General features: G+C 37.5%; 1 long non-coding RNA gene across 2 annotated transcripts in view; it reads left to right on the top strand.

Annotated features, from left to right (window-relative positions):
- The window catches only part of LOC143676599 (uncharacterized), a 96,371-nt gene that overhangs the window by 36,326 nt on the left and 47,411 nt on the right, over positions 1-12,634 (top strand). The window contains exon 6 of one of the 2 annotated variants that reach the window (XR_013172211.1): positions 7,423-7,542. This is a non-coding gene — a long non-coding RNA (uncharacterized LOC143676599). Of the gene's footprint in view, positions 1-7,422; positions 7,563-12,634 lie in introns of both variants that reach the window. The other variant, XR_013172212.1, reaches the window with a different exon arrangement.

Here is a 12,634-nt window from a genome sequence, read left to right as displayed (position 1 = left end):
CAGCAACAACAAAAACCACAACTTCTTGATTTGAGGAGGTAGCTCAGTAAAGGCCTTCAATAGTTTCTCTTATCTTGTTATCTGACTTAATTAAACTCCTTGACTCTACTTCAACACCTTTGAAACAGTCCCTAAATAGATGATGCACACGTAAAAAGAAATTTTAAGGAAATAATTTTATTGTTTTTTTACTATAAATATATTCCTTTTAAAAAATGCCAATAATAAAAAATAATAAAATCGGTCATCATCTTACTACACAGGGATAAGCTCTGCTAAACATTGCTAATCATCCAATGCAATACTTTCTCGCTTTTTTAATATACATGTATTTAGCTACCTATTATATGATTTTGCTATTTTGTGTATTTTATCACAAATATCTTTTCTTGTTATTAAATATATTTCTATAGTATAATTTTAATGGATAGCTATAATCCTATCCTATAGGTGTACTATAATTTATATAATTAATCTCATATTGCTTGAATATAGTTTGTTTCAAATATTTTCATCATTATAAATAATGCTATAACAATCTCATAACTATATCTTAATGTTCATTGATGATTATTTCCTCTCAGACAAATTCTTGGAGGAATTTATGGGTCAATATATGTACACACATTTTAATGCTTTTGCTTATTGTGCTGGTTTGAAAGGATGTATGTACCCTAGCAAAGCCATGTATTAATCCTGATATTTTGTAAAGGCAGCCATTTCTTCTAATTGCTATTCAATATTGCATGTTTGAATCTGTAATTAGATCATCTCCCTGTAATTAGATGTAACCCAATCAAGAGCGGTTGTTAAGCTGGATTGGGGGAGATGTGTCTCCTCCCATTTGGGTGGGTCTTGATTAGCTTACTGGAGTCCTATAAAAGAGGAAACATTTTGGAGAATGAGAGATTTTCTGAGAGCAGAGAATGACATAGCCACAAGAAGCAGAGTCTGCCAGCCAGCAACCTTTGGAGATGAAGAAGGAAAACGCCTCCCGGGGAGCTTCATGAAACAGGAAGCCAGGAGAGAACGCTAGGAGATGATGATGTGTTTGCCATGTACCCTTCCAGATGAGAGAGGAACCCTGACCGTGTTCACCATGTGCCTTTCCAGATGAGAGAGAAACTCTTGCCTGTGTTCACCATGAACTTCATTGGTCTTCTTGAACCAAGGTATCTTCCCTTGGATGCCTTTGTTTGGACATTTCTATAAACTTGCTTTAATTGGGACATTATCTTGGCCTTAGAACTGTAAACTAGCAACTTATTAAATTACCCTTTTAAAAAGCCATTCTGTTCCTGGTATATTGCATTTTGGTAGCTAGCAAACTAGAACACTTGTATTGTCAAATTTCTCTCCAGAAAGGTTTTACCCCCAAATCTACAGGCTGCGATCAGTTCCTTATTAAACTATAAATCTGATTATATACTCTCTCCTGATAAGTGGTGCAATTGAAACAGTAGCTAAAACTTCAATTTCGTTTCATTGTATGTATACTACCTCTAGTAAATGAAATAAAATGTTTCATATTCAGACCAAATACCTGAAATTCTGATGGTTAAGCCCTACTAGTTCATGTGTAATGGTGTACTAGATAAAACTATTTTTTAAAAAACATTCAAATGAAGTAATTGCCCTTAGTCTTAATGTCATGTCAACCTCATGTTGGCTGGACTTTTGGGTTGTAGAGAAACAAGGAAGATGTTTGGAGCTCGAAGGAGCTTTGAGGAGTACATGTTTCATAACAGTTCTGCCTATAAGAAGCCTTATGGGCTTCTGAAGAGAAAGCCTTATGGCATCTGGAGAGAAAGCAGATATAATTGGTGGCTAGTAACCCTCCCGACTTTGGTTCATCTTGAGTCTTGTTGAAACCTGGATTCTTTGAAACTTCAGAATGTGTTACGAAACCTCTTCTCTCATCTTTTATTTTAGATTTCTTTTGATACTTGTTTATACGTCCTTCTTAATTTCTCAAAGACTACTATCCCCAAGTCAGATCTTTAACCTTCACAGCATTCTAGCCTGGGAAGAGCACACTGTCTTGTGGGGAATTTGGTGGATCATGGATGGCCATCAGTTCTTTCCTGCTCCTCCCATCTGGAGGTGAAATCTTTCCCCCTCTCCTTGAGTCTGGTATGGTTTCTGTATTTGTTTTGAGCAATAAAAAGTGACAGAAGTGATGTACATGTTCTAGGTTTAGCCTTTAAGAATCCTGACAAGCACATGGGTGCACGGGTGGTTCAGTGATAGAATGCTTACCTGCTATGTGGGAGACCCGGGTTCGATTCCTGGCCCATGCATCCACTACGTGCCCCCCCAAAAAAGAGAAGAATCCCGACAACTTCCTCTTTTCGAATCTTAGAGTGCAGCTGCATGCTATGAGGAAGTCCAAGCTAGGTTACAGAATGTGTAACCACCATGTGGAAAGAGGCGTTGGAGAATGAGAAGCTGTCTCAGATGTTCCAGCTTTAGGTGGCTCCCAGCTGAACGCAACTGAGTGATCTCATTTATGCATGCATTTTTGGAGCAGAAGAACTGCCCTGCTGAACCAGGTCAGCCCATAGAATCGCGAGAAGAAAAAACTTGTTAAAAGCTAGCAATTTTTGGTGTAGTATGTTATGCTCTAATAAAGACACAGAAAGACAAATAAATGTACAATTTTTTATTCAATGTAATATTGACTATAAAAGAGACAAGTGAAACACCACAAGGTCGGTACCTGATTTTATCTGAAGAAATCAGGAAAAGTTTCTATAGAGAAATAGTGTGTGGCTTGAATTTTGAAGAATGAATCAGAGTTTCTGGGCAGATAAGGGAGATGTGTATTTGGGGTTAAATGAATATCCCACTGGATGAGATGGAGGCTTGAAATAGTGGGCATCTCAAAGGAACTCATAACCTAATTAAAAAAATATTTTTATTGAGAAATAGTCTTACACACAGAGTCTAACCATATTATACAATCAATGGTTCACAATATCATCACATAATTGTGTAACTCATACATCCCATATCCTTTATCCCTGTCTCTCATTGACCCACAGTATTTCAATCTACCTTATTTTTACCCTTTATCTCCTCTTATTATTTATAATTTTTATCCTAATTTTTTTTTACCCATCTGTCTATACCATGGATAAATTAAAGCTATATAGTTATATTGTCTTCTTTAAGAATATAGGGGTAATGGAACACATTTCAATGGTTTCAGGTACTTCACTCTAGGCACTCCAATACACCATAAAGTAAAAAGAGATATCTACATAATGCATAAGAACAATCTCCAGGATAAGCCCCTGATTCTGTTTGAAACCTCTCTGCCACTGAAACTTTATTTTGTCTCATTTCTTTCTTCCCCCTTTCGGCCAAGAAGGCTTTCTCATTCTGATGATGCCAGGTCCCAGCTTATCCCAGCGGTACTGTCCTATGTTGTCAGGGAGATTTATACTCTTGGGAGTCATGTCCCATGTAGGGGGGAGGGCAGTGAGTTCACCTGCCAAGTTGGTTTAGAGAGGACACATTTGAAAAATAGAAGAGGTTCTCTGGGGTGACTCTCAGGCATAATTATCAGTAGGCTTAGCCCTCTCCTTTGCAGGAATAAGCTTAATAGGGGTAAGCCCTAAAATTGAGGACTCAATCTATTGAATAGGCTGTCCCCACTGCTTGCAAGACTATCAGAAATTCCCCAGATGGGTAAATCATAACCTAATATTGACATGGCTTTAATCTCATAGTCTAGGAGGCAATACTGTGTAAAATTAGGAGGAATAATTGCAGTGATCTCACCCTTTTCTTTCTTTTGAATCATTTTATCAGGGGAAAAGACCCTACAGTTAATACATTTCATCTATTCTCATCTTATAGCACCAACATTTTCTGAAGTGTCCATGGGACGAGAGGAGTTGCTTTTGTTAAAATGCAGTGTCTGATCCCCATTTCCTATCCTAAATGATTAATTCATCCCAGAAACAAAAACAGAGACACAGGCATATTATAAACACGAATTCCTCAAAGAGGCTGTCTATGGACCACCTAGAAGGCATTCAGGGACCACCAGTTGGGATTGGTCTGGGTAAGATTAGGGAGTGGATGGAGTTTATCTTGCTGCTCCTGGCCTCACATCTTTGTGTCTCTCAATCTGCTTCGCGTCTCAGTACTATCAGGCTCTAATCTTCTTCTCTGTGAAAATCTCTTTCCCTTGTTCAGAAGTATGATCCAGAAAAATGGATATTGACCCTCTCAAAGAAGAATGTACACTTTACTTCTAAGAAAACAAAGTGGAACTAAAAGAGTGATACGGTGATAGTGGATTTTGTTTTTTTTTAAATCAACAATTCAGTGTGAAAGATGTGGAGTTGGGGGAGAGGGGGAGAGCATGTGGCCTTCTCACCTGTCATCATGTCCTATTAACAGTTTACCTGTTCTCTCATAGTTGATTCATTTAAGGAAATTTGAAGAAAGCCTGCTATTTTCAAGCACAAAGCTAGATGCCATGGGAAATATAACTACGGTAAAAACAATAAAAAAGTGCTACCATCAAAGATCTTTGCAGACAAGTAGAAGAGATGAGAATGGGAAACTGATAATGATAAAGTAAGGTATGATAAATCACAGATATAAACATATACAAACAGTTATATGGGAAACCCCAAAGAAGTAATTATTTCTAAATGGCAAAAGTCAAGGAAGTGGAGTAGTGATCAAGGACAGAGGAAGGGGATTCAGGAGGGAATTTGTGGTCAGTACTTTCAGTCCTATATGAAACATTAGAAAACAGAAGAAACTCATAAAATTAAGTAACTCTTTAAGGTAACAGAGCTAATGGCTGGTGCAGTGGGAGCTTAAGGCAAGTGGAGTGATGTAGTAGGAGGTGGTACAGGGATCAAATTTTAATTCCATCCTAAGGAGTGTTGTTTAATATTCTGGAAATAAGGAGAGCCATTAAAAATTTCCTGTTTGTGGGGTGGAATGTGTTCATGGGTGAAATGTGACATCCATATTTAAGATGGTTTCTCTGATATCATGAAGGATGGATTGGAAAGGAAAGAAATTGGAGGCATGAAACATGTTACAATGATTTATCCATCCATTTATCCATCTGTTCAACAAAAGTCTAATTAGTCATCTCATATTTGCAAGCATATGAGAATTACAATATTTGTAAAAGAGTGAGAAACAACCCAGTGAGTGAGCACAGTGATGGCAGAGTTTTAAAGCAGGGACTGATCATCTTTCCAATATCTGCTCTTTGGTAATTTTCTCAACTGCAGGGTGTGGGTCCTTCTGCATCTGCCCTAGTTGGTCCTCTGCAGGTATCCGTGGGCTGGCTGTGAGAAGAAGGGATGTGGGTGATGGTGAAGCTCTGGGAAGGGCTTTTGTGCCTGGCTCCCAGCACTGGATGGAAATGAAGATTCCGAATCCAGAGCTTCTTCCCTGAAGCCCAGAGGAAGCAGAAGCTTCCCCATTTCACTTATGAGCCCTTCCTTAATAATACCTTGTTTTCTTTCTCTGAGATTCTGGTTCCCAGGACTATTTCTCTCTGCAGATGATAGGGATTTGGGGTTTGAACTGGGAACCAAAGCATTAGGTTCAAAGTTTCTATGAAAATAATAGAAAATAAATATCTAAATACAAGTATCTAAATACCTCAAAATATCTAAACCAGGGATGGAAATAATACCAGTCTCTAGCAGTGTTTGGGGATTTTCTCTGCGTATTAGCACTAATTTAGGAACATGGTTAAAGAACCCGGAAGGCATTGATTTAAGGAGATATGCCAGCTGCGGTGGTTAAGTGTCCCTGGTAGGGTGATGGAAGTGAGTTGCAGAGTGAAGGTTTGAAAAGGGGAAATGGCAGGATGAAGCAGCCAGCTATAGAACTCCAAAGCTATTGGACTAATACCTGTTTGCATTTATTTTTGTTTCAAATTTGTTGATTATCTTGTTGCTCCTTTACTGATTCACCTCACTTTCCCACCAGTTCCTTAGAATGGAGAGCACATTCAAAGTTCCTTATTTGCAGAATTCTTGATCTTCCTTTAATTAGATTTATGTTTTTATTTTAAATGTAAGATGAACTTTTATATTCTTTCATTTCTAGTGGGATGATCTTTACTTTTAAACAATGTATAATGTGCTTAGGAGAGGATGCATTTCTGGGGTCAGTATAACAAAATGTAAGAAACAATGCTCATACAAATAGGTTATTTGAGATGTCATTTAAAGAGGTGCACTTCTATTACCATGCTCTAAAATTGGGCTTATGATGTCAGTTGGGAGAGAGCATTCTGAGCGGATGAGACTCTATGTACTTGAGATCAGAGACCCATCGAAAGTGTCATCTCTCCTTTGGCCAGAACACAGTGGTCTGGATTGTGCAACTGGGAGAATAGCCTGTCACTAATAACTCAACCTTTTTTTTTTTCCATTTAGTTTGGAGATCTTGGTTCTCAAGGGAGAAATGCTTCCACCAGGAACCAAAACAGTGGTTCTATTAAGGTAGAAGAAGAGACTACCACCTGGTCATTTTGGACAACTTGCGCTTCTTAACTAGAAGGCCAAGAAGTGGGTTACTCTCATGTCTGGGGTGATCAATCCGGATACCAAGGGAAATTGGGTTACTACTCACAGTGGGAACAAGGAGAAGTTGTGGATCCTAGGAGTTTCTCTGAGGTGTCTTTCAGCTAATAATACAATTAATATTATTAATAGTTAATAATAAAAATTAATGGAGAATTACGGCAACCACAAAGATGTCAGACCACTGAAGATCCGGATTCTTCAAGAAAGGAGGCTTTGGAGACTCCACCAGAGTAAAAAGAATCCCTGGCCAGCTGAGACCTTGGCTAAGAGCAAAGAAGCATGGAATGAAGAATGGAAGAGGGAATTTACCAATTCCATGATGGCCTCATGACCAGTTATGGTCATAGATAATACATGTTTTCTTCCATGTTTGTTTTGCATTATTGATTCTCTTGTTCCTTCTTCCATTTTCTCAAATTAGTTTATACAGGTTTTATTGGAGGTTAGCTTTACAAATTAGTCTTTAGGTAAAAGTGCATCAAGAAAGACCAGTGACTGATGTGGGAAGTAGTTGGCATAGTGCAGTAGAATGGATACAATGACTCTTTGAACTTTGTTTCCTCATTTTGGGAAGAGGATGGGAATATCTTGTAAGAAGAAGAGTTGCATCTCATGAGGCTGAAAAGTAGAATTGATTTCATTGTTCCATGAAAGTTCAAATAACTGTACAAGAGTGTGTGTGGATGCTGAGTAGCCAAAAGTATAGATAGTGCCAGCTTTATCTATTGCCTCTGAGCTCCAAATCTACTCTTTTATACTATGCTGTATGCTACTGGGGCTGGGACTGTGTAAACCACATTTCTGTTTTGCTACATAGTTCCATATTATTCTTTACTTATAGGGGACTGGTGAGAGGTGCATGGATGGAGGAAAATGAAGAGGCTGCTCCGACAGTTGCAGAACCAGTCTGCTCTTTGTCCCCTGACAAGAACATCTCATGGACAGTGCCTTTTCTGCAGAGGTCTGTGTCACTTTTACAAGGTCAGTTTCCTAGATTCTAGAAATATAATAATTTAGTTTAATAATCCCAATCTTTGGTCTCCCAGTTCTAGAGATTTTCATTGCTGCCTGCAATTATTACTGCTCCAATACCTTAGCGTTCTCTTTCTGACTTTTCAGTTATCTAAGTGTAACTCTTTACCTAGTAAAAGGGTTAAGTTCATCTGTCAACTTGGCTAGGTTGTGGTACCCAGTTGTTTGGTCAGCAATCTCTGGCCTCATCTTACTGTGAGTTTATTTCATAGATGGATTTGCCTTTATAGTTAGTTGATTACATCTGCAACTGATTGCATCTACATCAACAAAGGAGATTGCCCTCAGCAATGAAGGGAATCTCCTCTTCCAGTAAGTTGGAGGCCTTAAAGCCAGAACTGAGAATTTCAGAAGTTAGAAGGAATTCCTATGTTCACTTCTGCCAGGGATATTTTTCTGGGGAATTCAACTTCACCTTCATTGGAATTTCCAACTTTCAGCCTGTCCTACAGAATCTGGATTTGCCAATTCCCAGTTGTGCGAACTAATTCCTAATGAATCACTCCCCCCTCACCTTCTTTATTTTCTCTCTCTATGTTTTTCTGGATAGCCTTAACTAAGATACCCAGTCAATAATTTTTATAATAAAATCTTTATGCGCAAACAACCTTCATTGTAACTGTCTCCTGATAGGATCCTGAATGAAACAACGACTAATAAAGATCATCCTGATGTAATAATATCAGTTTTAGATAGGACATCAGCAATCCCAAATGCTAATCTCACCACCCATGACTTGCTTAACTCTGAATGCACAGATAAGGGACATGACTTTTTATAAATTAGAGTCCTTGGGGGCAAGTGAGAGGATTGTGCCTGCTCTGGCTAGTTCATAACATTGTGGTGGAGACTGAATACAATAATGTGTGAAGCAATACGAGGGGATTATGACTACAGAAGTTGAAGATATTCTGAAATGAAGACATTGACCTGTCTCTGTCTCATTGAGAGATGCTTATTGGTAACTTTTCAGGTAGCTGGCTTTTTTGCAGCTAATGAAAACTGAGAGGACCGAGAGACCCATAGATGAGTCTCAGTTCTATTTTTAGAAAACCTTTACTCATATTTCCAAATGAACCTCATCTCCTCCCAATTGTGACTTTCAAATGTTATCCATGGTCTATTTTAGCTTTGCCCAGTTGCGATAAAAATGTCAACATTATTGTTGCCATTTTACCTGTGTATTTTAGATTAAATCTGGTTTTCTTATGCTGGATTTGTTTGCTGTGGGCTTGGATTCGAGTTCCATTTCTGCTTCTTACTAGCTAAAAAACCAGTTATTTTACCCTTCCAGGTCTCAGTTTTCATATCTGCAAATGGGAAACAATCTATCTTGTCTCAGAGCTTTTTATATGCTCCATATAGAAGTGCTGTGTACATTCAAGAGTTGTAAAGGATGCTGCTATTATGGTTGGCTGTGTTAAATAGTAGTGGAAATTTAAGATGTTTAAAAAACATCTTGTAAACACTGCCTGTAAATAGCACCTCAATGAATTAACATTAAACTGTGCTGTTTCTATTCTGTTTTCACTATTTTATATTAAATATATACTGATAAAATATGCAATATATTGAATTTCAATACAGCATTAGCTTCTGGAACAAGACCAAACTCTTCAGCATATTTCCAGGCAGTTTTGATCCCATGAATTTGTTCTAATATTGCAACCACTTGTTTGTGTCTGTAAGAATGATCGCATATAAGAAACATTCAATGCTTCAAGAAAGGAAAGGCTGACAAATGAACACACAAAGATTCCAGAATCAGAAGAAAGTGATGCCAAGATTTTAAGAGACATATGTGCTCCAAGTGATATGTATGATAGAGCTGTTGAACAATTGTGATGAAAATACCACAGACAAAATTATTTCTCTGATGGTCTCCACAATAAATTTCACCAAACAAATCTTATTTGCCATACTTTTTTCTTTTGGCTACTCTTTTAAGTTGCTTCCAGACACAAAGGAGGAATTAAGAAATGAAGTCAGTTTATCTGCAGAATTCATACTAACAAGCAGTTAAGGCTCATTGCATACTTATTAACTCATACAAAATCAATTTTGTCTGACTTATTTGTGTTGTTATCTATATTGATTGTTTTCATTGTATAATTGCTAAACAATTGAAAGATGAAAGATATTGTTCACTTAAAAAAGAATGCAGACGTAATTTGTGCATGTGTGCTTCTGTGCATTATGTGGCTTTTATTTCCACTATAAAACCAATCAGGTTTAATAAGCCAATCATACCAACTCCTGCCAAAATAACACAAATGAAAAAATGAGTCTCAAAATCATATACTAGACTGCTTCTTGACTGAAAGTGTTTGTGTTTGTACAGAGAGACAGAGCCAAATCACCACTCTCTCATGGTGAGTCACTGGATGACTGAGCTATTATGAACTTGTGATGATCGCAAGATGAACTAATTGTAACTTTTCATTAATTGTTCCCTAGATAGATTAGAAATAGTTAACAGATCTCCCTAAATCTCTCCCAAGTTATTCTTCACCTTGCAAAGAATATCTTTGTTTAAGACTATTGTTTTAGGCAAGGCTTTTTCCTGTCACTCAGATTTTTCTGTTCAACTTCAAGAAATTATTAAAATGCCAGTGATTCACTGTTTGGTCATCTCTTGACCAATACGTGGTGGTGCAGTCACACTAATGGGTCTCTTTTGACCAGAAGTAAGATCCTAGCAAGGTGTTAACTCAATTTAATTCATTTGTACATATTTTGTGTTTTGACCTATTTTAAAGAGAAAAGCCAATCTTGTACTGGTGAGCCAATGACAATTCCCTGCTGTGGCCATCACCATCTCAAACCAGTTTGAGAAGGTTTCTGACTAATGCATTTGTTTATCAGTGAACAGTAGCATCTTAATAGTCCCCAGACCTACTGAGGATCCCCTTTCATTGATTGTTCATGTTGGAAGGAATCTCCAGCAAGTAGCTACTCCCCATTTTATCAAGAGATAAAAGAGATTAAATGACATAGATCTCATGACAGAGGCAGGTATTTTAACCCTCAATCCAGTGTTCTGTTCAGTATAACACCACCTATAGATTTTTCCAGCAAAAGAATTCAGACAGTGTCTTCTGGAAAGGAAATCATGGAGTAGTTAACTGTAAACTTTGGTATCTGGAGGACTTGGGTTTGAATCCTGGTTTTCCCCTTCAGTAGTTGTGGGATTTTGGACAATGTTACCCTAAAATTGTTTCCTCATCTGAAAAAAATGGGGATATTAGCCCCTGCATACTAGGTTGTTGGGAATTAAAGAAGGTAATGTATATAAAAGGAGCCCAATTGCTCTCTTAAGGAAGACCTCTTAGTTAAAGGACAATTTTCTTCCTCTTTTCCTTTTCCAAAAATAGAGGCTTCTATAGAAAGGGTCAGGACAAGATTTCTGTAGTCTTCTTAAACTTGAGGGATGTGATCAACTAAATATTGGGGACCCACTAAGTCTACATTTGCTGTTCATATTTCTGTAAATTAGGGCTCCTACCTCATAGGATTATTGTGACATTTAAGAAGGATAATGCATGTTAAACTTCTCATCATAGCAAATGCCACACAGTACCCAAGCTCAATAAATGTCAGTTATTATTGGAATAGTCCCAAGTTTATACTGCTATTTACACAGCACCTTGGTAAAGCAACGACCTCTCTGTACCTTTGTGTCTTCATCTGGCAATCAGAGATAATAATAATATCTATTTCTTAGGGTTGTCTTTAAAGTAAATGAGTTGAAGCACATAAAGTGCTTAAAATACTGGTAATCAGTAAGTGCTCAAAGACTATAAATAAATATTAATCTTATTGCTATTAGTGCTTGACCAATGTTATTTTTGCTAAAGTTTCTAATGTTTCTAATGTTTAATACAAATTTTATATTGTTATTAAGTGGGCCAATCAAGCAAGTGTGATATTTCAGAATTTATTAACATTTATTTAAAAGATAAAAATGGTCCCCTGTAGATTATAGCAGAGCCCCTTCTAAAAAGTTCATTCTTTTGGATTTAAACCACCAGCATCTGTCTGGTGTTGCTCCCCTCTGCAGATAATCACAGCAGTTATTCCATGAGCCTGAGCTAATGAGAGGGTCACCATCACCCATCTAAGTCTCAAGAAAAGTCACCAAAGAAGAGGAGATGTGTCTCTTCTCAAAGTTCGCTTTTCCTTCCTTCCTTCCCTCCCTTCCTTCCCTCCCTTCCTTCCTAGATTTGCCTAATACTTGGAATTACATCTCAGCAAATCCTTAAGAAATTGCCTATTACCAATGACACAAATAATTACTTTCTTATTTAAGAAAGAAAAAGAACGCTGAAATAGTACAATTGGCAAAAAAAAAAAAAAAAACTTCTAAGCCCTTTTATCCACTTTTTTTCTCTCTTCTAAAAAAGCTAGAGTGTGGTTTAGCCTCTGTGTGGACACATACACATACACACACAGAAGAAGAATTGTGTGGGTCAAATATTAAACATCCTTTTCTCGTTGCTGTTGTTGTCACTGTCCACTCATACTTGATGTGTTCTATGAGCCTGAGATCCCCAAAGACAATGAATGAGTTTTATGTTACAGTATCACATTCTACTGGGCTTTATTTCATAGCCAATCTTTTTGCTTCCACATACTTATTCTCTTTGCTCGGCTAGCATTCCACTCACCAAAAATGAATGGATGCACATGTTCTTTGATGTCAGTTTGACTTGTGTCCTCTTGAATAGTTTCTGCAGAAATTCAGCCCTGCTTTAAACATATCAAATTTACCCATTATCCTCAGAGAGCTGGCTAGTTTTCTTTCCTGGGAAGAAATTCTCCTACAATAAGGGAAATTCCAGGACAATGATAAAAATTAGAGGTGTTAACATACAACAAAGAATGTTCAAAGCAATATTTGGTAAGAGGGAGAAAGAGTAAGAGCAAAAGCGTGTGCCTGAAAGAGAGGTATGGTGAGAAAAGAAAAATCCATTTTGTGAATAGTTATTGAAATACAACTTCAAGTGCTCTGGGTTTTTGGG

This window comes from Tamandua tetradactyla, chromosome 3 (genome assembly GCF_023851605.1).
Source record: "Tamandua tetradactyla isolate mTamTet1 chromosome 3, mTamTet1.pri, whole genome shotgun sequence".
NCBI classification, from domain to species: Eukaryota; Metazoa; Chordata; class Mammalia; order Pilosa; family Myrmecophagidae; genus Tamandua; species Tamandua tetradactyla.
The sequence above is the reverse complement of the archived record's forward strand: the minus strand, read 5'-3'. Positions and strand labels throughout refer to the sequence as shown.